At 45.4% G+C, this 26684-nt stretch overlaps 1 protein-coding gene across 5 annotated transcripts in view; it reads right to left on the bottom strand.

Moving 5' to 3' along the window:
- The window catches only part of ASTN2 (astrotactin 2), a 1902914-nt gene that overhangs the window by 971794 nt on the left and 904436 nt on the right, over positions 1-26684 (bottom strand). Inside the window, exon 1 of one of the 5 annotated variants that reach the window (XM_033961679.1) lies at positions 17005-17028. The exons of the other annotated variants lie outside the window; for them this stretch is intronic. The gene's annotated coding sequence lies outside the window, so the exon portion shown is untranslated. Of the gene's footprint in view, positions 1-17004; positions 17029-26684 lie in introns of those variants that run through there. 5 annotated transcript variants of the gene reach the window in all.

The raw sequence follows: 26684 nt of genomic DNA, 5'->3' as shown, positions 1-26684 counted from the left end.
AGTGCAAGCAGCAGGTTAGAGCAGTTGCTTGTGCTGGCGAAGATTATAAAGAGGTACAGGGGGTGGGAAAGGGATGGCACAAGTGTGGCACAGGAGGGTGGAGAGGTGCTGGTGCCCCCACCAAGACAGTGCCCAGGGCAGTCCACCCCCCCCGGCCCCCCTTACTACGCCATTGTTCCCAAGAAATAGGGAAATTTTCAGTATTTCTCTTTCAGTTTGTGTGATAATTTTCGTATTAGCATTCATAACCTAAAATTGACGGGGAAGTATCTACTGCCTCCTATTTAGGACAAAAGGATAGCATGACCATGCCCATTCTCTGCCTCAATACCACCCCCACCTCCTCCTCCAGAACATAAACAAACAAGTTACTTATCACAAAACACTTTAATATGTTTTGCAGTAAGCGTTTTCAGACATGCTAAGCATACGTATGTTATTGCTTAATGCTCTTTTGTAGACATACCCCTAGATCTTTTTGGAATTACTGAGGGCCAGATTCTCAAAACTTTAATGCGGTCGCTAAACTGGTTACAGATGGTTTAGCCTGCATGCATTTAAGCGGCAGATTATCAAAACGGCTTATTGTGGTCTTTAACGAACTTCTAGCAGTCTCTGACACTGGCATGCATATAGGCTCTTGAATATTGAAACAAGCACTCTGGTGGATTCTTAAAAATTGCAGTCATTCTCCAAGAGCAGCGGCGGCTTTTGGTAACAAAAATCAGCAGCTGGTCTGGGGGTGCAAGTACAATGACAGCACTGTTAAAAGTGCATCTTGTGGCGTGTGTGTTGATTGTGGCTAATGAGGGGGGTGTTGGATGTTTTGTTGCTTGGTGGCAGGAGGGATTATGCATCTCTCCCGCTGTTAGGTGAACGGTTACTTGTGGCTCAAATTCTTTTTTATTTTTATTTTTTGCTTTTATTCTGCACATGCAAATTTAGTGCTATTTGCTACTCTCCACCAACCTCATTTGCATGAGCGTTTTTTGGAGAATGACTCGCTTTTTAAAAATCGCTACTATAATGGCTGTGACAGCGGTCTGTCAGTTTTTAATGTGACTTTTAGAGAATCTAGGCCTGAGTTTTCTCTTTGCTTCTCAGCACCTCTCACACCTGTCACCCACTCTGGAGCATCTCTGACAAAAGGTGACTAAAGTCGCCAGGAACAAAAAAATGAGGTTTTAATGAATTCTTTTAGAGTAAACAATTTATAATACAACAATCTAATCTCCATTCTTTAATGTGAAAAAAGAAAAAGAAAAAGAAAAAAGAAATTACATACTTTCAAATAGGTTACTTTTTCAGACTGCTTATGGATCCATGACATGAAAAATCAGCCGCTCTCAACATTCTGGATCCACTACTTAATCATGTTTTGAGTAAATGATCTCTTATAAAATAGCACCTAATGGAAAAGTACACACTACAACAGGGACTGTCTCTTCCACGTTAATGTACAACGCTGTATACGTCTGGCAGCGCTACAGAAATGATAAGTAGTAGTAGTTTAAGAAAATGCACAAATTCTGCCATTGTTTATGTCCCCACCAACTCCACTGGGAGGTCATTCCTTTAAGTTTATGAAGGTACATATAGAAACAGCACAATCTAGGATTTAAAATGTAAATAAAATATTAAAACATTTAGTCTAATCCAGACTAGTGAAGGGGGGGGGGGGGTACAAAGGCAATCTCTGAAGCTGAGTACACAAAAAGAAAAAGCTAGTCATGGCTTTTATGGTTAAAAAAAAAATCAGACAAATGTAGGGCTAAGACTTCTTAAAGCTAGGAATAAATGGAAGAGAAGAGGTAGGGGAGAGGGAGTAGTGCTTATTGATCTTGCTTCCAGCTTTTACCTTCATTATTATGAGAGGTTGGCTGGTGGGTCTAAAGCTTTTATTAGAATAACCATTTCATTTAGTTCTTTAACCAAAGAGGCCTCTACAGATTTCTGTTGTCACCCATATGAATAATATTTCAGCATAAGCACTGGCATAGTCTTTATCCATCTGCAGGTAAATAGCTTACTACTAGACCTTTAGAAAAGGGAAAATAGATGGTTTATGACCCATCACTAACTAAATAAACCTAACAGCTTTTTCAAACAATACTGCTCAAGTCACAGGGGTATTTGTATTCCACACAGTACAAGTACTCAAACAAGAAGCAAGATTCATGGAATTACTTTTTTGTTTACTTAGACTGGAAATTCAAGCATCCTTACTGCAGCCCCAGCTTCAATCAGAACAGGTTTGAATGAGTAAGGTTATGGAAAGTGAATAACCCAAATCATAGTTACCAGATGCTAGGATCCACCTTGGGAGGTTAGCAACCAAGAAAAAAATCTGGGTGTCATTGTAGACATTACGATGAAACTTTCCACCCAATGTGTAGAGGCAGCCAAAAAAGCAAACAAGATGCTAGGAATTATTAAAATGGTTAACAAAACTAAGAATGTTATAATGCCTGCATCACTCCATAGTGCGACCTCACCTGGAGTATTATATTCAGTTCTGGTCGCCTTATCTCAAGAAAGATATAGCGGACCTAGAAAAGATTCAAAGAAGAGCAACCAAGATGATAAAGGGGATGGAACTCCTCTCATATGAGGAAAGACTAAAAAGGTTAAAGCTCTTCAGCTTGGAAAAGAGACAGCTGAGGGGAGATAGATGGATGACACTTAATGACATTACAGGGACCGCAGCAGAGGAAACAGCCGAAGCAGGCAAAGATCGCTGGCATCGCGGTCTTGTGCAGGCTGTTACCCCAGGTAAATGGTGCGGGGAGGCTGGGGGGGGGAGGGGGGAGGGAATCCAGACACGACACCCGGACATCGGGGGCTGAACCGGACGCAGGGGGGGAACCGGACCGGGAGCACCCCCTCAGGGCTTGCACCCGCGGCAGACCGCCCCCCCTCCCTCCCCTTAGAACGCCACTGGATCAATGTATATTTTATTGAAAAAGACCCGACAGACATAATAGACCCCTAATACAGGCAGACTCAGATCTTTTTCAATAAAATATACATTGAAGTAGCAGGGAGGAAATACTCCTCAGAATAGCACTTGGTCACTCTTCAATGATGACTCTCGACAAAGTATTCAAAGGCATGGATGTAACACTCCAAACGAAGATCAGACTTGTCCACACACTCATTTTCTCAGTGGTCAGTTACGGATGCAAAAGCTGAACACTATGCAAATAAGACAGAAAGAAGATTGGTGCTGGATAAGGATTTTAGGCATGCTGTAGACTGCCAGAAGAACTAACAAATCAATTCTGGAAGAGATCAAACTGGCTATATCCCTCGGTCCAAATGATGAAGTTACAACTGTCTTATTTTGGTCACACCATTAGAAGAGAGAGATCACTGGAGAAGGACATCATGTTTGGAAATGTTTGGAAAGATTGAAGAAACCAGGCGAAGAAGGTGACCTGCAATCAGATGGCTGGACACATTGAACTCAACCATGGGGATGATGCTAGAGGACCTTTCCAGACTAGCACAAAACCGATTTCTTTTTAGATCTGCAATTCATCAAGTTACTAGGACTTGAGCACGAGTCAATGTACCTAACAACAACACCACCACCATCATCTGAAGGCCCATTGTGCTGTTTGTTCTACTTTTGGGGTTTTGCCAGGTATTGGTGACCTGGATTGGTCACCGTGAGAATGGGCTATTGAGCTAGATGGATCATTGGTCTGACCCAGTAAGGCTATTCTTATGTGCTTATGTAAATCTATGAATGTATAATGCAAAAAATTGAGTGACAAATGTGCATCATTCTCCACAATGAAAAAGTGGTGTGCAAACTTTCAGCATGGAGATTTCAAGACTGAAGATGCAGCAAGGGCTGAAAAGTCGGTGTCAACTTCTGATATTGTTGACCATGTCCATGACCTGATTTTGGCAGGGATTGGTGAATATCAGCTAAAACAATTGCTGAGACATAACAGATGTCCAGGGAATATGTTGGGTGTATAATCCAAGAGCAGATAGGTATACAGAAGCTGTCAGCCAAGTGGGTGTCCAAATGTTTGAATGCTGATGAGAAATGACATCAGCATTCAAACACTGATTTTGTAGCATTTTCAGCAAGCTGGTGCTAACCTTTTGGAATGACTAGATACTGTTGATAAAACATGGTTATACCTCTATGAACCTGAGACAAAACAACAGTCCATGCAATGGCGGCACTCAGGTTCTCTAAGGCTGAGGAAATTCAAAACTCAAAATTCACCAGGAAAAGTCATGGCCACAGTGTTTTGGGATCAGAAGGTGTTGTAATGACTGACTATTTTTCATGGGGGCCAAACAATTAATGCAGAATACTACTGTAACTTGCTGTGCTGTTTAAAGGAGGCATTGAAAGAAAAAAGGAGAGGGATGCTGTGGAACGGAGTTCTCTTTTTACAAGACAATGCACCTGCTCACATGGCTGGAAAAACAATGGATGTTTTGACACAATTGGGATTTCAGTGCATAGGTCATCTACCCTATTCACCAGATCTTTCTCCATCTGACTATTTTCTATTTCCAAACCCTAAAAAGAATTTAAAACGGTGACAATTTTTGAGCGATTCAGAGATTATTGCTGCAGCGGAGCAGTATTTCAGTGACCAGATATCAGAGTATATTTTGTAAGGGTTACGGAAACTTCAGACTTGATGTGCCAAGTGGGTTGAACTTTAGGGATGAATATGTGGAATAACTTGTAAGTTTCATGGCTCCATGTCATTCTCTTCTTGGTTGGGTTGAGAACTTTTCAGCACCCCATCGTAGAGTACTTCCTGCTTGCTTTGTATAAAATCAGATGCTAGAAAAGGATGTGTGCCATGCAAGATTTGTGACAGGTACATGTCCCATCCTATTATGTCCTTTTAAAGAAGAAAAGGGGAAGGAAACTACAACTTCCAGGAAGCCTAGCAGGAAACCGTTTCCATATTAAGAAAGGCTAGGAGCAATACCAATTATCCTAACTGAGATGAAAATGAGCCAAGGTAAGCGATAGGTGGAAATCTAATGAAGGGGGGAGAGAGAGGATTTTAGAGTCTAGAGAGCCTTAAAGAATGTTCTGTAGCATAGAACAGGAAGAAGGTAGGGAATATGGACTACATTACATTTCCTCTTGTTTTATATTCCTCCTTTACCATTAAGTTCAAGATGGATTCCCATCAAGCTTAAAATCTAACAATACTAAAATGATCCTGAATAAACAAAATTTAACCTTAAGGTCCACTAAGAAATTATGTACTTCTTAAATAGCATTGGGACCCTTTTACTGAAGATGCAACAAAAGTGGCTATATATTTGACATAAGTGAGCACATCTACCGTATTTTCGCGGATATAACGCACACCCGTGTAAAACGCACACACGGGTATAGCGCGCAGAAATCACGATGATATGTACAAAAACTTTTGTATACCGCGCTCACGGGTATACCGCGCATGATGCCCGACGCTCCTTTCGCCCGCCCTGACTTTCCGTGCGCTGTCCCGACTCTCCGTTCACCCCCCCCTGACTTCCGTGCACTGCCCTGACTTTCCGTGCGCTGTCCCGACTCTCCGTTCACCCCACCTGACTTTCCGTGCACTGTCCCCCCTTGAAGTCCTGTCCCCCCTTGAAGGTCTGTCCCCATCCTGAAAGCCTGATGCCCCCCCCCTGACGTCCGATACATCCCCCCCCCGGCAGGACCACTCGCACCCCCACCCCGAAGGACCGCCGACTCCCCAACAATATCGGGCCAGGAGGGAGCCCAAACCCTCCTGGCCAAGGCGACCCCCTAACCCCACCCCGCACTACATTACGGGCAGGAGGGATCCCAGGCCCCCCTGCCCTCGACGCAAACCCCCTCCCCCCAACGACCGCCCCCCCCCCCAAGAACCTCCGCCCGTCCCCCAGCCGACCCGCGACCCCCCTGGCCGACCCCCACGACACCCCCACCCGCCTTCCCCGTACCTTTGTGTAGTTGGGCCAGAAGGGAGCCCAAACCCTCCTGGCCACGGCGACCCCCTAACCCCACCCCGCACTACATTACGGGCAGGGTTGGGCCCATGTGCCTCAGGCCGCGCCCCCAGGTGGGACCTAAGGCTCCAGGGCCTATTCTGATTGGCCCACGCGCCTTAGGTCCCACCAGTAGGCGGAGCTTTAGGACGGATGGGCCAATCCGGCCTCATTCCTTCGTTGGCTGCCTGCCGGACAGGCGGGTTTGGCTCCCGTCTGTCCGGCCAACTACCAAAGGTACGGGGAAGGGGGGTGGGGGGGTCGTGGGGGTCGGCCAGGGGGGTCGCGGGTCGGCTGGGGGGGCGGTCGGAGGTTCTTGGGGGGGGCGGTCGTTGGGGGGGGAGGGGGGTTTGCGTCGAGGGCAGGAGGGCCTGGGATCCCTCCTGCCCGTAATGTAGTGCGGGGTGGGGTTAGGGGGTCGCCGTGGCCAGGAGGGTTTGGGCTCCCTTCTGGCCCGATATTGTCGGGAAGTCGGCGGTCCTTCGGGGTGGGGGTGCGAGTGGTCCTGCCGGGGGGGGATGTATCGGACGTCGGGGAGTCGGCCGGGCAAGAGGGCTTGGGCTCCCTCTTGCTCCGATCGTGGATGCGGGTGCGGGTGGGAGCGCGTGCGAGCGGTCGTTCGGGGTGGGGGTGCGAGCGGTCCTGCTGGGGGGGTGAATCGGGCGTCGGGTGGGGTGGGAACTATGTTTAAAAACTTTTGTATACCGCGCTCAGGCATATAACGCGCGAGGGGTATGCGCGGTAGGTAAAAACGCGTATAACGCGCGCGTTATATCCGCGAAAATACGGTATATTTAGACACATCAAATGCTGATTTACTCTAGTATTCTATGAATGTACTTATGGAATAGGCGCATAGACCACCAAAATGTAGCTCCAAGTCATATGGCTCCTTTTATCAAGGTGCGCTACGGGGGTTAGCGCGTCAGACATTTCATCACGCGCTACCCCCCGCGGCAAGCCAAAAAACTAATGCCTCCTCAATGGAGGCGTTAGCGACTAGCGCGGCAGGCGGTTGAACACTGGGTATTCCGCACCTTGATAAAAGGAGTCCTTAGAACTGTGCCTATAGTGCCAGCATGATTACTACATTCTCTATAACAGCACTGAATACAAATAGTAATTTAAGCTCCATTGCTTAAATTAGTGCTGTTATCACACTAGTTGAAAATCTTCCTTATGATGGTCATAATTTCTATTAGTGGCTCAATCATTTGTTCTTCCTCAACAGTCAAAATTATTTAATGTTATTATCCAATGAATATGACTTTTTTTAAAAAAAAATCAATAGTTGATAGTTTTTTGCTTGCATTGTGGTCATGTCACACAGTGCTAACAGATTCATAAAAATCGGACAAGGCCACAATGTGAACACATTTGCTGTAGAGCCCTGGAGCTGGACTGGAATCGCCATCTCATTTCACACATGCCACCTCAACCCAATGGCCTTGATATGAAAAACTGTAACATCATCAGGTCCCCCTAAAGTCATCCGTGGCCAGATGAGTGCATCTGATTTCACCTCCTTAAAAATATCCTTTGTATCACACTCTGTTTCTGGATAGTCCCTTTATTGGAAGAGTTATGTATTCTGTACATTACTTGGAAGCTTTTTGTAATGATCCCTCTTTAGCTCCAGGTACACAGTCTCATTAACACAGTACATCTGTGTTGATATGATGCCCACGCACATAAAGCCTTGAGGTGTTTTACAAGCATGAAATCCCATTAAATGAAATCAAATAGTTATAAAAAGAATTAAAAGCAATATTTGAGAGCTGTTATCACCATTCAAGACTTTGTGCTGCAGGAAACTCCGTTGCCCTCACAGACAGTTTCCAAAAGAAAGAGGTGTAAGGACCCTTTATGCCCTATTCTACTGCCCCCATCTTTTCCTTTTACAAAGTTCCAAAAATACTCCTAGCTACAGCCTCTGACAAGCAATCTAGACATCCACTCCTCAAATTATAAGCCATCCTTTTCATTATTATATTGAGGTGACTCCATGCCTATCACCATAATAAGATGACTCTCCCTTCGACTATCAAAAATTGCATAGAAAAAGAGGCAACTAGAAAAAAGTAAAGCGAAAAGGAATGCACATGCATACCAAATAGTAAGATAATAATAATAGCAAGAAAAACAATCCCCCCATACACTTTTATGAAGCTGCATTAGGCTTTTTTTTATCACCAGCTGTGGCAGTATTAGCTCCAACGCTCATATGAATTCTGTGAGCGTCGGAGCTCATACCACCGAGCTAGCGATAAAAAAAGCCTAATGCGGCTTTGTAAAAGGGGACCAATCAGAGCTCTGTGTTAAAAAAACAAACAAAACAACCCTCTACTTTTATTGATGTTAAATGATCACATAGAACCCAACATATTTTGCCATCATGCAGCATCAGGATTAGGTGTTGAGTAATTACAGTGCAACTGAAACTAATAAAAATGTACAGAAAATGATTAACATACATAACAAAGCTACAAATTCAAGTCATCATTATGCTGAGGTGTTCCTATGCCTATCACCTTAATATGACTCTTCTATTGACAAAATTAGCATGAGCCCACCCCTTCCATACTGGCCATCATTGTTATTTTTATCACTCCAGTCATACTGAGCTAATTGATACATTTTTCTAAGTAATCTGCCAGAGAGTGGAAAAAGTGAGATAAAAAGCAGTGATTACGACAAAGCCTGTTTTGGAACAATGAATTTAAGTGAACACCACATTACCAACCTGAGTTCTGTACTCTATTATCCCATATGAACTCTGCAGGGCTTCATTCTCGTTGCAGTAAATTCTTACTCTTTGACTCGCTAGTGAATAGATCAGGGACCATGAAAGCATATGATTTAGATATGGATTTTATAACTACTTGGCTTTCAAAATCTGAGTTTGTGGAAAGTTACAACAGGCTTGTAGTAGGTATTTCCTTGCTCCTGGGGCTCACACTCTAAGTTGTGTTCCAAGGCAAGTGACTTGTCAAAAGTTATGAGGAGCATCCATGGAAAGAGCAAAATTTGAATCCTACATTTTCACTGTTTTACAAGACTGCTCCTTCACTTCCTCATAAGCAGGGCAGGATTAAACAATAGGCTCAGTAGGCATGTGCCTAGGGCCCAAAATGGTCACGGGGGCCCGATGAAGGAGGGCATCAACATTGTTTTTTCCAAATGGCAATGGGCCCCTCCAGCATCGATTGGCAACGCCCCCCCCCCCCCCCCCCCCCCGATCAGCAATACAGCTTCCCCCCCCCCATTGACAGAAAGTAAGACAAGTAAGCAACGTGGGTAAGAAAGGCCACGGGAACTGTAATTTTGCAAGCAGTGCTGCTTGCCTAAAGCTTCCTTCTGACGCAGCTTTCTGTTTCTGCCTGGGTGCATGGTGGGGTGGGCCGGGGCAGGAGGCCCAGTGTACTTGTGTGCCTAGGGGCCCTCGACAAACTAATCCTGCCCTGCTCATAAAGATTTTGATCTGCCACTCTGTGGAAGGAAGAAGAGGTCTCTGGATGCGTACCTTGCTACAGTTAATAGAGAAAATAATAATTTACAAAAGATTATGCTGAATGGTCAATACAGATAAGGCCAAAGACTTTGATTTTTATTCTTTCTTGTATGTCTAGTTAGGAATGTCAGCATTGTGACTGAAAATGAAGGCTCAGGTTGTATGGAAATGAATGAGCAAATATTTGCTTCTCATTTAAAAATCTACTTTTGTTTCTTTGGCAGGTAGGAGGAGGAATTAAGACTCAAAATAAATGAATAGATTTTTTTTAAAAAAAAACCTTTTATGGGTTTCTGGCTATTGCTACAATACAAAGCTATTAGATCAGGGGTAGGGAACTCCGGTCCTCGAGAGCCGTAGTCCAGTTGGGTTTTCAGGATTTCCCCAATGAATATGCATTTAAAGCAGTGCATGCAAATAGATCTCATGCATATTCATTGGGGAAATCCTGAAAACCCGACTGGAATACGGCTCTCGAGGACCGGAGTTCCCTACCCCTGTATTAGATAAACATGGGACTTCAAACAAGAAAATAAAGCATCTCATCTCCACCTTTCATATTTCCATTGTCCTTAGTTTTCCCTACACCAGGGCCAGCCCTTCCACTAGGGCAGCAGAATGTGGGGACAGCATAGTGCTTCAGGATAGTCGTGCAATTGTCAGCACAGAGTGAGACTTTTAAGCACTTGACTTTGCTCCAGGCTTACTACCCTTGCTCCATTTGATGGAAAAAGTTTGCATCACAGGGGATGAGGTAGTGCAGGCAGGCAGGTACTCACAGGCCCTGCACCATGCTGACAGATGTGAAAGCAGGCCTGGTTGGTGTTAAGGAGACAGAATCAATGAGGAAGCAACAACAAGGGGAGAAGGTACTTTAAGGGGAGACACTGGACAGTGGGGGAGGGCGGAGAGAAGCTGAGGAAGAGTAGGGGATATGCTTGACATTGGGAGGGAAGAAAAAATGCTGGACATGGGAAGGGAAGGTTAGGGTCTTGAGGCACTCCTGAGAAGTACACATCTGAAGGTTCATATAAGGCCCTGCCCTGCCCTAGGAACATTTTTTTTTTTCAGCAGACTGAACAAAAATGGCTCCCAGAAATCCATCAGCCTGAGGAGGAAGGCTGGGAGATTGTTATGGAGATGCAGGTAATGCAATTCCAAAAATTCATCAGCAATCAAATACATATAAACACATGGCAAAGAGCAAAAGAAGCACCAGTTTCTAGTTTTCAGCCTATATACTGGTTACAATACAGAGAATGACAGGAGCACTATTAGAAAAATTTGCTACCATATGCTCTGCACAAAATTAAAGCTCCTGTTTTACTGTCAAGATAAGCGTTTGTTGAGAATAATACTTTTTCACATGTAAACACTCACTTACTCGGCAAGATAGATTCAAAATCCAAACATGAAGGGAGGGGTGAGGAGGGAAGATGCAGTTATCATTATTACAGCCCAGGATAAAGCTAAAACAGCTCATCATGGCCACAGGATCCAGGCCTAATTGTAGCAAGAGACAGCTTAAGTTTCCTGCAGTCTTGTTAATGGTTGCTAGTTTCTGAGAAAATAGCAAGAGGCGGACTGCTTCCTTGTATTTTCTTTATCATTAATCCTTTATAGTTTCAAAGGGACAAGCATGTGTGGATTATATAGAGCATGTGTAAGCAAAATTTCTACCTATTTAAACATTTCTGCTCCAGGAAAAGCTCCCTGGGCCTATGTGGTTATCTGCTGTGCTGCAACTGTTTTCTGTATATGTGGGCATGATAGATCCACCCTACAAGTCCCAAGCTTGCCCAAGGCACCAATCAGTTTTTTATAGCCAATCTTCAAACCACAAAATTCCTGCAATGGCACCAGACATGGAAAAAACTGTTAGTCATGCTCTGTGCAGCTTAGAAACATAACATGTGCCATGTTGGTTCAGATCAATGGCCCACTGAGCCCAACATCCTCTCAAACAGAAGCCAGTCCAAGTCATTTAGAAGTCCTTGTTGCTTATATCCTGAAATATTAGGTGGTGATCTCAAGGTTCACCTGGATAATCTTTGTTATTAAAGCTGTTCTCCAGAACCTTAATCAACCCTTATTTTGGATTGTGTAGAAGAAATATTAACAACAGATGTTGCTGATAATAACATCTTGGACTTTACCTTATGAGATCATGAGACAAGTCAAATCTACAGAAGGTAAAAAAAAGAACAGTAACAGAAATTATCTTATTATAAAACTGCCAACAGAGAACTATTCAGCCAGTCCTGGTTTCTTGGTGCATCGTAGGATGCACCGTGAAGGAGCCTAAGGCCCTGATTGGCCCATGCACCTATGGTCCCTCCCATAGGAAGGGCCTTAGGTGCATGGGCCAACTGGAATCTTATGTCTGTCTGACAGTGCATTCTGGGATGCACTGAGAGTGGTCTAAGATTCTGATTGGCCAGATCCCTTAGGGCAGATGGAGACACCATTCATTTGGCTGGCCAACCTACGAGGTATTTTGGTGTCTGGGTGGGCTTGGGGGGGGTCTGGTGGCCTAACCTTTGGGAGGGGATTCCAGCAGGAGGGATTGGGAATCCCTCCTACCGAGAACCTTTGCAGTGGGGTGGGGTTTCCACCAGTTTGGGTGGGGTTTCCACCAGGAGGGACTTGGTATCCCTCCTACCGGGGGATGTCGTGGGGGTGGCAGCAGGAGGAATTGGGCACTCCTCCTGCCGCAGACATTTGGGGGTGGGGGAAGAATGGGTTCTCAAACTCTCTAACCAGCGCTTATGACACAGATGCCGGTTAGAGAATCGTGGTGTTAGGCGAGGACTGGCTCCTCCCATGTCTAAAAGGTCTTGTTTTGGGCATTTGGGACTTGGATGAATATTTGGTCAAGAATATGGTATAAAGTACAGAATGACACTGTCAAATTTTTCCCTATCCCCATAGGAACTCATTTCCCCATCCCTGCGAGTTCTTTTCCTGTCCCTGCCCCAGTTCTGCAAGCTACGTCCTCATCTGCACAAGCCTCAAACATTTTTAAAATCATAAGTGTTTGAGGCTTGTGCACTTAAGGCAGAGCTTACAGGAATGGGGCAGGGACAAGGCAGCGACAAAACTTGCGGGGAAATTGAGTTCCTGCAGGGATGGGGACAAATTTGTCCCTATGTCATTCTCTAGTATGAAGATAGACGCAGTGGCGGTCTGGGTGATTAAATGCCTGGACATACAGATAGGCCATTCTCGAGAAAAAAAAACCCAAAAAACATTTTGGACTGATTTTTCGAGAATGGACATTTTCCTGCTGCCAACTTTGGGCAAGTAGCACCTTAGGCCAAAAACAAACTTAAGATGTTTCTTTAATTATGCCCCTCCACGTTACTATGTTTGCTCCTTTTTCTATCAGACACAAAAGTACTAGTATGTAAGATCAGTGAAGATTCTAGGTAGTAAGTGAACATCTCCATCTGATGGTTCTCTGTATTAAAATAAAATATTTCACCACCACCCCTTTACAAAACTGTAGTGTGGTTTATAGCGCCAGTCGCGGCAGTATTAGCTGTTGAAGCTAATACTGCCGCGACTGGCACTATAAACCACATTACGGTTTTGTAAAGGGGTGGTGGTGAAATAGAATTCCTATAAGCGTTGGAGCTGTTACTGCCGCGGCTGGTGCTAAAAACCATGCTATGGTTTTATAAAAGGGGGGGGGGGGAAGTGGGTGAATGTTGTGACAGGGAAGCCAGGCTCTAAAACCCTCAATCCTTAAAGCTAAGCCAATTCAGCAGCCAGAGAATATGGTTTTAGGCAGGGTTACAACAGGAGAGCCATCCACCAGGAAACCCAGTGGGCAGGGCTCCCAAACCACAGTCTAATTGCCATTTTTCCTTTCCCAAGAGCAGAGAAGTTTCCCTGCAAAACCAAGCTGTGAAATAGAGAATCAACCCAGAAGAAACAGAAACAGAAGGGAAATAAATTAACCCCAACTTTGGCTGGAAAGGAGACTCGAGCCCAGCCCACACTTGCATCCCATGTACTGACAAAATATATCTTTACTGTAACATGTATCCCATGTACTGACAAAATGTATCTTTATTGTAACCCGTTTCTATCCCATGTACTGTCAAATGTATCTTTATTGTAAACCACTTCGAACTTCACGGTATAGCGGTATATAAGAAATAAATTATTATTATTATTATTCCCTCCACAGAGACAGTGTTTTGCCATCCAGAGAAGGACAAACAGAAATTCTTCAAGCAGCTAAGTACTGGGACCTTGCAGAAGGTTTTGTAAGGGAAAGGCAAAGTAATGCTACAGAGGGGGGAAGGGAAATTTAGCCAGCCTGTTCTTCTAACTACCCTGAAAGGGGAGGGGAATGGGAAAATGTAAATGCAGAAAGCATGGAAATAGCTGAGTATGATTGTGATACCAGTAGTATGGGCTGGGAGAGCCATGCTAATAGCCCAGAAGAATATAATTTGTCAGGAGAAGGCATAGAGCTGTAATGAAACTGCTCACCAGCACTGCTCTTGGCAACGTTTCTCTAACCAGAATATTAAATGAGCTAGGAATGTGTTGGTACTGGGGGAGGGCTACAGAGTGCTGATAAGAAACCGGGACCAAGCACAAGTGCTAGGGAAATTAGCCAATCCCTTCAACAAACTTTTAAACTGCCGGGCATAAGCAAGGAGGGTTTGGAAACTGGGTGGGGCATAGTACAACTTTATGCACAGGAAGGGTTGTTTGTTTCCAACCCCACTGCTTAGGCAGAACGGGAGACATCCCTAGAGAGAAAAGCAGTGAAAGCTGAGAAACCAAAAGTCAATGAAAACTGTTCTGGTTTACTGTTTGGACTGGCTATGATATACTAGGCATTGCCTTAAGAGAGGGGAGTAAGCTGGTGAGCGCTCCCTAAGAGGGGTCCCAATAAAGACTATCATATTATTTGGACATTAGTATTGGAGGCAAATGAAGCCTGGTAGCGATGATCTTTGAAATGAAACACAATAATGAGAATGCATGCTTTACCCAGGTAGCAGTGAAGACTGAACTGCAGGGAAATTGTCACTGGATTTAAGTCTGATATTTTTTGGGGGGTTTTCTTATGGACAAATAAAGTGTAAACCTTATTTTGAACTGAATCCTGAAAAATTATGTGTTTTTCTTTTCACCAACCAAATGAAAGGCGCCCAAAATCTTGCCTCCGGTCCGAGACGGGTCTTTCGCTTGCCAAAAGCCTGGCCCAGCCACAATGTGCATCTTCCTTAAAGGCAGCTATGGATTTCCCTTTTCTGATAATTTTGCATTTGATCTGGCTCTGATTAGTTTTTTCTTTTAATGTGGAAGTGTCTTTGATATCTTCATTTTTACTGCTCTGGATCACTAGGAAAAGTGCTAAAATTCACAATGTCGAGCTTTTCATACATTATTGCCTCTTTTCATGGATCAAGTAAAACACATTTCATTTATAATATAATCATCCAGTAAAAGTCAGCACATGAATTAGACACTATGGGCATGTACCTCCCCCACCAAACCCAACACATTGACCTAATTAACAGGAAGGTAAGGTATCCTATTTATGTTTGGCCTTGCATCTTCCTCCTGCTTCTTATCCAGTTCAGTCATAACCCAGTTAAGTTGTCCTTTTGAGTTTTCCTTCAGAGCTAAAAAGGTGGTGATCGCCTCTGCACGACTAAACACAAGGTCCAATAGAAGAGAGCAGAGCGAGTCTGGTCTTCAAAACCCACTTTATTGGCAGCCTGAGAGGGTTTGCAACATGGGTGTCAGAATGAGGGAGGCCACAGGGGCCATGGTCTCCCCAAAGACTGGCAGTTGGAGGAGTCGGTAATGAGTGGCTCTGTTCTCCTACCCACCTCCTTCTGATCGCTGTAATTTTAAGTCTTCAGGCAGCTGCTGTGCAGCGTCAATGAGTGTCGCTGCAGAATGAACACTTCTGGGGCAGATCTGCTCATTGACGCTGCGAGGCGGCTGCCCAAAGACTTCAAATTACGGAGACTGGGAGGAGGTGGGTGGTGGAGTCGGGAGCTAGAGAGAGATGTGCTGCAGGATCCTGCTGGGTGTTTTGGATCCCTCCCAAACAAAAACGTGTTCCACTGCTTATGGTTTGGAACATAACAAACAGCAGGAGAGAAGAAAGGGGGAACCTAAGGAGGTTCACAACAGAAGAAATTTTAGGACTTCATTTTTTGCAAAGGGGATCCCAGGAGAGAACAGAGACTGTGAATGGGTGAGAACAAATGAGAGGACACTTTTATATTGAACTAGATGTGACTTGGGGTTAGATAACATAAAAAGAACCTTTAAACCTGATGACTGCCAAGATTGAAGAAATTGTAAATAGCTGAGTTTGATATCTACAGTCAAGTTAAATTAAAAGTTGTTGTTTTCAGGTACCCCTTGGCTCTCGCTCAATTTCTTTCAAACTACAGTTGAGCAAGAGACTGAGTGTGGCAATTGAGACCCAGAATTGTGAACCCTTCGGCCTACCAGATCTATTCAGTACCAGCCTAAGCCCAAACTCAAAAGAGACTAAGATTGTGACTCAAGTGACCCAAAGAACATACATTTTGTGAGCCCTAGTTAGGGATAGGGACTTGTATACTGTCTTTTTGTAGTTACACAACCACATTCAAAGTGGTTTATATACAGGTACTCTAGCATTTTCCCTATCTTTTCCAATGGGCTCACAATCTATCTACTTTACTTGGGACAGTGGAGGATTAAGTGACTTGCTCAGGGTTACAATGAGCAGTGCAGGGTCTGAACCCACAATCTCAGGGTGCTGAGGCTGTGGTTCTAACCACCACACCACACTTTCCTGTGAGCCAGAGCCTGAAAGCCATGAGTGGGCAGAGCCAGGGCTACAATAGAAAATATGGAGGACTATAAAAGATACTGCCTTTTATATGGCAGATGGTGAGAAAGTTTTTAATATAAATGGATCCTTGTGCTTTGCTAAGGCCAGTATAAACTGCTGTACCTCAATAGGAAAATGCTTAAACATTCAACACAGGAGGCAGGTATTCATAACAGATCTACCTCTATAGCAGGGGTAGGGAACTCCGGTCCTCGAGAGCCATATTCCAGTCGGGTTTTCAGGATTTCCCCAATGAATATGCATTAAAAGCAGTGCATGCAAATAGATCTCATGCATATTCATTGCGGAAATCCTGAAAACCCGACTGGAATACGGCTCTCGAGGACAGGAGTTCTCTACCCCTGCTCTATAGGCTCAGAAGTGCTCTTTCTAAAAGCAAATTAGTCACTAGATTCTCTAAGATGTGTGAAAGATACCGTTTGATCATTTCAGGTTAGCCAAACCATTATATCTTAGAAGTGCAATGAAATGTGGAAAAACAAACAATACTCCCTCCCCCCCCATAAAAAACCCCATAAAAATACCTAGCAATGCTTATTCCCTCTTTCTTCCAAATCCTTCCCTCTGGAAGTGAACAGAAAGCACAGTTACTTACTGTTACAGGTGTTATCCAGGGACAGCAGGCATATATTCTCACATGTGGGTGACGTCATCTATGGAGCCCCGATGCGGACAGCATTTCAAGCAAACTTGATTGAAGATTCAAGTTTGCTGTGCTGCACCTCGCATGTGTGCCTCCTGCTCCACTAGAGGGCGCATCCCCTCCTCGTGGTCTCCAGTTCACATATCCAGCAAAGAAGCCAACCCCGGGGAGGTGGGCGGGTTGTGAAAATATATGCCTGCTGTCCCTGGATAACACCTGTTACGGTAAGTAACAGTGCTTTATCCCAGGCATGATATTCTCATATGTGGGTGACCTCCAAGCTAATAACGAAGGGGTGGAGGGAAGTTGGCAATTTAAGAAAACAGATTATGTAATACCGATTGGCCGAACCGGCCATCGCTTCTGGACAGTGTATCCAGGCAGTAGTGAGAGGTGAAAGTATGAACCGAAGACCACGTGGCAGCCTTGCAGGTATCCTCAATAGGCGTGGACCTGAGGAAAGCTACCGAAGCTGCCATCGCTCGGACTTTATGTCCCGTAACTCGACCATGCAGCGCAAGACCAGCCTGAGCGTAGAAGAAAGAAATGCAAGCAGCCAACCAGTTGGACAAGGTGCGCTTGGAAACTGGGCGCCCCAACCTATTAGGGTCAAAGGACAAAAACAATTGTGGAACTGTCCGATGAGACTGAGTGCATTGAAGGTAGAAAGCCAACGCCCTCTTGCAGTCAAGAGTGTGGAGAGCCACCTCTCCAGGGTGAGAGTGGGGCTTGGGAAAGAACACAGGCAGAACAATGGACTGGTTGAGATGAAAATCAGATATCACCTTAGGCAAAAACTTAGGGTGAGTGCGGAGGACCACCTTGTCGTGGTGGAATACCGTGAAAGGTGGGTCCGCCACCAAGGCCTGCAGCTCGCTAACCCTCTGAGCAGAAGTGAGAGTGAGTAGGAAGATCACTTTCCAAGTGAGGAACTTAAGATGACACTTATCCATAGGCTCAAATGGAGGTTTCATCAGTTGAGCTAGAACCACATTAAGATCCCAAACCACCGGAGGCGGTTTGAGGGGAGGATGAACATTCAAAAGCCCCTTCATGAAACGGGAAACCAAGGGATGGAGTGAAAGAGCCTTCCCTTCCAGGGGCTGATGAAAGGCAGCAATTGCGCTGAGATGGACTCGAATGGAATTGGTCTTCAGGCCAGAGTGAGATAAATGGAGCAAATACTCCAGAACCAAAAACACAGGGACCGACACTGGGTCCTGGCGGTGAGAGGAGCATCAGGACGAGAATCTAGTCCACTTCTGGGAATAGCAGAGTCTAGTCGAGACTTTCCGAGAAGCCTCCAACACTTCCCTGACTGACTGAGATACAGGGAAGGAAGTCAAGGGGAGAGAAACCAAGCAGTCAGATGAAGAGACTGAAGATTGGGATGTAACAGTGAACCCCGACTCTGAGATAGCAGAGACGGAAAGACAGGCAGAAGCAGAGGTTCCCTGACACTGAGTTGAAGTAGTCGGGAAAACCAAGGCTGGCGGGGCCATCGAGGGGCGATCAAGATCAGAGTGGCCCTCAGGAGATTTTAGATGGACCAGCATCCTCAGAATCAGAGGAAACGGCGGGAACGCATAGAGGAATTTTCCCTCCCAATCTAGGAGGAAGGCATCGGCCTCGAGACGGTCCGGGGAGTATATCCTTGAACAGAAGAGAGGCAGTTTGTGATTGTCGGGGGAGGCGAACAGATCTATCTGGGGAGTCCCCCACGTGTCGAACACCTGTCGCAGCACCTGAGAATGCAGGGACCACTCGTGTGGCTGGAGGAGGCGGCTGAGCCTGTCCGCCAGGTAGTTTTGTTCCCCTTGGATGTAAACCGCTCGAAGGGAGATGTTTTGGGAGACCGCCCATTCCCAGAGCCATAAGGCCTCCTGGCAGAGGGGCCAAGACCCCGTCCCTCCTTGCTTGTTTACGTAGTACATCGCCACCTGGTTGTCTGTGCGGACGAGAACCACCCGGTCGTGAAGCAGATGCTGAAAGGCCACCGCGGCGAGGTAAATGGCCCGAAGCTCCAGCACGTTGATGTGGCAGCGACGGTCCTCTGTAGTCTACAGACCTTGAGTGTGTAGACCGTCTACATGAGCCCCCCAAGCGTACTCTGACGAGTCCGTGGTTAGGACCTTGTGGTGTGGAGGGGCGAGAAAGAGCAAACCCTTGGAAAGATTCAAAGAGTCGGTCCACCAACGGAGCAAGCTTTGCAACTGTCACATGGCGGTTGATCGGGTCACGATCCTGATGCCATTGTGATGCCAAAGTTCACTGTGGTAACCGCAGGTGAAGGCAAGCAAGCAGGGTAACGTGGACTGTGGAGGCCATATGGCCGAGGAGCGTCATCATCTGTCGTGCCGAGACCGAGGTCGATCTCGATACCTGTCGGCTCAGATTTACCAATGCCTCCCGCCGCTGAGGGGGGAGGAAGGAACGAAGACGGACCGTGTCCAGCACGGCCCCGATGAATTGTAAGGACTGAGAGGGGCACAGCTGGGATTTTAGAAAGTTTATCTCGAACCCCAGACACTGAAGCAAAGTAATAGTCTGTTGGGTCGCTGAGATAACCCCCTCCCTGGTTGGGGCTTTGATCAGCCAATCGTCCAGGTATGGGAATACTTGCAGACCCTGGGAGCGCAAGGCAGCCGTGACCACTACGAGGCACTTCGTGAAGACTCGGGGGGACGAGGACAGGCCGAAGTGGAGAACCCGGTATTGTAGGTGGAGATCCCCCACCTGAAAGCGGAGGAATCTGCGATAAGCAGGGTGCACCGGAACATGGGTGTAGGCCTCCTTCAAATCGAGGGAGCAGAGCCAATCGCCCTCATCGATCAGGGGGTAAAGAATCGGAAGGGAAAGCATCCGAAACTTTTCCCTCGTCAGAAATTTGTTCAGGCGCCTCAAGTCCAGGATCGGGCGCAGGTCTCCCGTCTTCTTCGGTACCAGGAAGTATCGGGAGTAAAACCCTTGGCCCCTTTGATTTTGGGGAACCGGTTCCACCGCCCGCAGGCGAAGGAGGTCCTGTGCCTCGGAGAGGAGGAGGGACAGCTGCGCTCGATTGGGAGGACATGCACTCGGTGGGCTGTCGGGAGGAACCTCCCGAAAGTTGAGTGAGTACCCTGATGAGATCACGCCAAGGACCCATGAGTCCAACGTTATGGCTTCCCAGCGAGGGTAGTTGGCTTGTAGGCGGCCCCCGATGGGAAGGAGACGGCTTCGCAGGCGCAGTGGGCTGTGATTTTGGTGGAGCCCTAGAGTGAGCCTGAGGGCGTCGCGGCGGTGGTCTGGAAAAGGCCGGAGTAGACTTCTGGGGGTAGCGGCGAGGCAATCCCCGGAAGGGGCGAGAGGCTTGTGGTTTAGGTTTTTGCCGGACAAGGGATGCGAAGGAACGTTCGTGTTCCGACAACCGTTTCGTAGCTGCCTCGATGGTGTCGTCAAACAGTTCCTTCCCGACGCAAGGGAGGTTAGCTAATCGATCTTGCAGGTTAGGGTCCATATCGACGAGCCCTAGCCACGCCAGTCGGCGCATGGCCACCGCGAAGGCTGCGACCCTGGAAGACAGTTCAAAGCCATCGTAAGCGGCATGGAACAAGTGCAGTCGGAGGTTGGAAAAATCCTCGAGGAGGAGGCCAAACGCTGCCTGGCGAGGGGCAGGTAGGTCACCCGAGAAGGAAGCCAGCAGCCCAATGAGGTGTTTCAGGTAGGAGGAAAAGGTAAAAGTGTAGTTCAGGACCCTAGAGGCCATCATAGAGTTCTGATACAAACAGCGTCCGAATTTGTCTAGTGTCCGGCCTTCGCGTCCAGGAGGAACCGCCGCGGACACTCTAGAGGGGTGAGCTTTCTTCCGAGGGGGAGTCAGTAAGAGCTGTGGGTTAGTGAGAGACAGCTCGGTAACCCGTAGCGGTCCCCCCGATCGGGTCGAGGGGGAGCGGCCTCGAACCGGAGGCGAACTCCGGGCCTTTTTAGAGAGGGGCTTCGATTTTCGTTTCACCCCGCGGTGCTCCACCGGGGACGCGCACCTCGAGTGCCTCGGAGAGGAATCCGAGGAAGAAGAGAGGCGGCAAAAACGGCGTGCTTTGCCTCGAGGGGTCTTGACGCGTTGCTCAGGCTGGTCCGGCGCACGCGAGATTGAGGTCGAGGCCGGTTGAAGGTGAGCCATGGCAGCGGAGAGCTCCGTTGTGATCATTGCTCGGAGCAGCTCCTGGAATATCGGCACGGACAGCATTGACGGCATGTCCGAGGCCGCGGTGCACTCCACCGGGGGCGATCTCGATTCAGAGCATTCCCGAGTGGTGGAGGCACGTCCCGAGGTCTTCGGGGGTTTCGCCGGGGCTGTGGGCAAGGAACTCCCCCCTTGTCCGGCCATTGTCCCCGAGGTTGGCTTCTTTGGAGGTATGGAACCTGAGGAAGGAAGAGGGGACTTACCCGGAGCCAAAGACTTTTGAGAGCTCGGGGTCTTCAAGGTCGAGTACCCGAGGCCGAGATCGAGGCCGGGGCCGAAGCCGGGGCCAATCTCGAGGCCGAGGTCGAGGGTTGATCGGCAGCAAATAGGTCCGCCATGCGGGCCCGGCGGCGGCGGAGCGCCCGGTGTTGGAAGGTTGCGCACCGGGGGCAAGTTTCTGTTGGATGATCGGCCCCCAGGCAGAGGATGCACCAGCGATGCGGGTCTGTGAGTGATAGAAGACGCTCGCACCCGGTGCACTTTTTAAAGCCCGAAACGGGCCGGGACATAGGAAGTCCAAGCGACCGCGGCCAATCAGGCCACGCGGCCGCGACGACCCGGGAGCCCCCGGATCGTGAGAAAAAAGCGCGAAGAGCAGGAAGAAGAAAGAAATTTTATACGCACAGCGACTTTTAACGAAGAAAAAACAACAAATCGTGGTGCAAAGAAGGTACTGGGGCAGAGCTAAGAAAAAACGTGTCTTCTTAGCACAGCGGAAAAAAACGAACTGGAGACCACGAGGAGGGGATGCGCCCTCTAGTGGAGCAGGAGGCACACATGCGTGGTGCAGCACAGCAAACTTGAATCTTCAATCAAGTTTGCTTGAAATGCTGTCCGCATCGGGGCTCCGTAGATGACGTCACCCACATGTGAGAATATTATGCCTGCTTGTCCTGGGATAATAAGCAAATGTGGCACATCTCCTGAGGAGGCATGTTGTGAAATGTCAGTTAGCTTCTATATGAGACTGAGATGATCTCTAGAATATTGTTTCAATTGTTCATCGACTTGTGCTAGCTCTGGCTATGCCTTGACTCTCTAACAGCAAGCAGCCATCAAACCAAAGAATGCTGTCAAAAAATCAAACGCAAGACCAAAGCAGACGACAGGAATGCAGCTTCTCTAGTGTATGACAGAATAAGCATAAGGTGTTTAAAAAAAAAAAAATATATATATATATATATATATATTATTGCTTTATGTAGCAAGTGATTTTTTTTCCCCAGCTTCACAGAAGCCTTCCCCTGTGCTAACAGGAATTTTTTAACCAGTTATGATTGTACAGCACTGAGAGGGCTCTGATGTGCAGAGACATCACTGTGACTATTAGAGAGCGTTTTCAACTCACTATTCAAGTATGTTTCTGTCCAGTCAGGAGTTATACCAGGCCCCTTCCCTCAAACACACACCAAAAGATCTGCTGCAGGAGACAAAGGTAGAAATCTTGCATGAAATGATTGGGCAGTGCTGCAGAGTTGTCAACTGGTTCCTTGCCACCAATATTTGGCTATCCAGTCCCACTTTTATCCTACTGCATGGATGAATTTATACTTCTAAGTTTTCCACTGATTTATCTAAGAAAATCAGATAAGGCAGGTGACTGCATTAGCCTGCTTCTTATAACATCACTGCTGAAAGCCCTCGAATTACTGCTGTGCAAGCCTCGGGTAGGCAGTATTGTCAGAGATATATGCAAAGTGCCTTACTACAAAAAATACACTGCTTAGAAGCCACAACCATAGGAGGCTGTGATATTGCTGGAGCATATATAGGAAAAAAAAGACAATATTGATTATTCCAAAGTTTGTCAAAGAAACATTAAGGTGCTCCAATAAATAGATATCAACTATAACTTTGTTGTTGATCTGTATTTCCACATTTATTTGTTCTAGAATCCAATAAAAAGTTATGGGTATGAGTTTAGGAAATAAGAAAGGAATCATTTTGGTCAGTTTTGCTTGTCTATAGCCGATAGTTATAAGACCACCCCTCCCAGTCTTATGTCTGTGGAAATTTCTTAAAGAAGGCAATTGAAGATGGCTGGTAGGATCCTATTCTATAAAGGAAACTAGGAGCCTGCTTTTCTTTATAGAATACTAACATGACAGGTGATATACATATGTACGATCCAATATTTAGACTGTGTGAGTTAGCCAGACTGACTCCTGCAATTGGCACTGAGCCCAATATCCGGCCTATTTTTGGCCACTGTAAATTTAGCCAGCTAAGTTGATATTCAGCGTTGGCCAGCTAAGTTTAGAACAGCCAAAAATAGACTAGCTATTTAAGTGGTCTGATTTGGTCGCTAAAATGAGTTGACCAGTGCTTTACATTTCACAGATAGTCAGCTAATTTGTGCAACATAGCTGGCTATCCCCAAAGCTACTAAAAACTAATATTCAGTGACCATCTCACATTGAATATTAGCACTTAGCTGGCTTAGTGCTATTTAACCGGCCAGGAGCTGTTCCAGTTTGGTTAAATAATGCTGGGTAGTATTTAGGTATGACCCCTTCAACCAGCCATAGATCTGGTGTAACCACAGTCACTTATAGGGAATTCAGGAAACGCCTAAAAACACATCTGTTCCTGAAATACTTAGGAAACCAACCTATACAATTTTAGTCCACAACAAACGATCTCTAGAACTGTTAATCACTAAGTCTGTACTTTGTTTATTCCACTCAATCTGTAACATCTTTAATCATTGTAAACTGCATAGAACTTCACGGTCCTGTGGTATATAAATTGTTATTATTATTATTAAATGCTGAAGGTAGGTTCATACTTAATAGGATTCTATAAATTATGCAGGTAAGTATGAGTTCTATCTATGCTCCACCCACACATGAACCCACCTGCAAAGTATTTGCTATGGAAGATGTGCACGTTCTTACAGAATACCACTTAGGCAGGAATATGACATGTATGCACATATGTGCAGAAAAAGGGAAAGGAGTAGAGATGGACTAACAGGCTCCAGCCAGGAATCAGAGTATGAATTGAAAATTGTTCATTACAGCCAGAGGTTCAATACATTAAAATAAACTTGACTCGGGGCCATGTTTCTGCAATAAATTCCCTGCTTCAGGAGTCTCTGTTTCTGCTTAATATCTGAAGTTAGACTGAACTGACCTCTATAACTCCAGTTTGAAACGCTGGTACCGGGAACACTCAGGGAAACATGTCTTCATGATAGTATTCTAAACATTTACATGTGTATAAGATATCGCACCTTCTTTGATAGAACATTCAAATTCCAAGCAGGTAGACTGCAAACTTGGACAGGCTACTTCACTGATGCCGCCAGAGAATCATATAGTATCTTTAGGAAAGAACTAAAAACCACCTTGTTTAAGAAATTTATAACCTAACCAGACTTCTCCCATAAAATCGGAGCCTCCTCCCATCCCAAGGAGTCCGTCTACCCTCTTCTGCCAAAATTTCTATCTTTAATTGTTACCAGTTTTTCCCACTGGTGCCTGTCCTTCGTTCAAATGTACCAAGTTAACAACTTACTTCTCATCAACATCTTATGTTATCTTTTTCACCTTTGCAGTCTTGCACCTTTGTAACTCAAAGCGCAATCTCCTTTCTCTTCTCCTACTTATGCTCTGAATATCGTCGACTGTATAATGCTACTCATTGTGAAACCGTGTAATACACAGACCCTGTAACTCTCCTGTTACTATCACTAGATGTTCAATGCTATACTCTGTAATTCGCTGTCTGTACAGTTTCTCTTCATTGTAAACCGCCTAGAAGTCGCAAGATTGTGGCGGTATATAAGAATAAAGTTATTATTATTATTATATAAAAGTGTTAACAACAATTTTATAGACTTGCCCCATATCTTTATATTTTCATTTTAAATCCTTCTAGCAATTACAGGTTAAACCACTTTGATGTATTTGATAAATGGCAGCATGCCACATGAAAGAATAAATAGTGATACACAATTCTGTTGATGAAGAAGTGTGACTTAGTGACTGGTGTAATGGATTAGGTGCCAGGGGTCTTGAGTTGAAGTTCTGCTTCTTGAGGCATCAAAGATTTCCAGGAGTGGGGAAGAAGAGGCTGTGCTGAGGTAGGACAGATGGACTCAGTTTACAGAACTCTGCAGGATCAATACTGTCCATGAACTGAAGAATCAACATGCAGCCCTGGAAATGGAGGAGATAAGAGCATTCCAAGGAGATGAAGGACCAAAGCTAATTCCCTTCTGAGAGGTATAAAGGCGTCCATCTCCAGACCACACATGTTCCTGGAGGTGTGTTAATTGGGCAAAAATGGAATTGTTACCTCCTAATGTGCATTGTTCTAAATCTGTTCTTAATTCCATATCTATCTGTTGGTGTGCTAAAGGTATTACATAAGTACCTTGGTTTACTCTTCAAGACAAATATTTAGGACACATTAAAAGTTAATTCTGATAAATTGTTAGATGTCATTAAGAATTCTTGTTTAATTTTTCTTGTTCCACATTTCCATAAACAAGTGGATGCTTGTAAATTGATGTATTGCTAAAAGAAAAAAAATAATTATTTTTTAAATGGTCCCCCTTTAATTTGACCTGTTGGGGTCTAGAATCCATAAAAACAATGACAGCTCCACAAGTACTATATTTTTTACCAATATAATTTCCTATATCTTGTTTTCATAAAATTGAGAACTTGCTTTTGACTTCCCTTTGGAAAGTTAAACCTCTTCACATATAGCTGTAGACAATTAAAGTCACCTAAAGACCATGGAGGTAAAAATGTTCTCTCATTTGCTATTTACATCAGGCCTTTTTGCTCAGAGCTGCCTCCTGGTGGTATTTAGATTTTGATTCTATTGATATAAGATCCAGTTTGGCTGCCCTTGGAACATTATCTGTCTTCACCTATTCCTCTTAGATTTAGATTTGGTTCTGTATTTCCAACTGATAATTATGATATCAATATACTGTCTGACACTCTTCAGGCTATAAATAATCTCAGTAATATACTTAACCACAAACAATGGACTAGGTCCTCTTAAACGAATCAAAATAAATCAACCAACGAATAGAGGACAAGTAATAACAAGGGTTCTTGCTATTCTATACCGCTCTCAGAAACCTGTGATATTCAGGACACTTGAGTATCCAGACATAACTGGTACAGGTGCAAAGTATCTTTCATCGAGCCGGTATTTTCATGTGCAAAACTACAAATGTGCAAAAAGCTATAATAAAGTGCTACGTGAAATAAATACTATTAAAAAATTTGCACTTAGCTTTTATATGTACTTGATTTGTAGTGGATCATTGTAGTAAACAAAAATTGGCTAAACGCCCTACGGGACCCGTTTCGCCACAGTCAAGGGCTTCATCGGGGGTCTTGTATTTATGAACTACAATAAACAAAAACATAAAACAATCAGTATA

The sequence above is a fragment of the Geotrypetes seraphini genome, chromosome 10 (genome assembly GCF_902459505.1).
Source record: "Geotrypetes seraphini chromosome 10, aGeoSer1.1, whole genome shotgun sequence".
Lineage (NCBI taxonomy): Eukaryota > Metazoa > Chordata > Amphibia > Gymnophiona > Dermophiidae > Geotrypetes > Geotrypetes seraphini.
The sequence above is the reverse complement of the archived record's forward strand: the minus strand, read 5'-3'. Positions and strand labels throughout refer to the sequence as shown.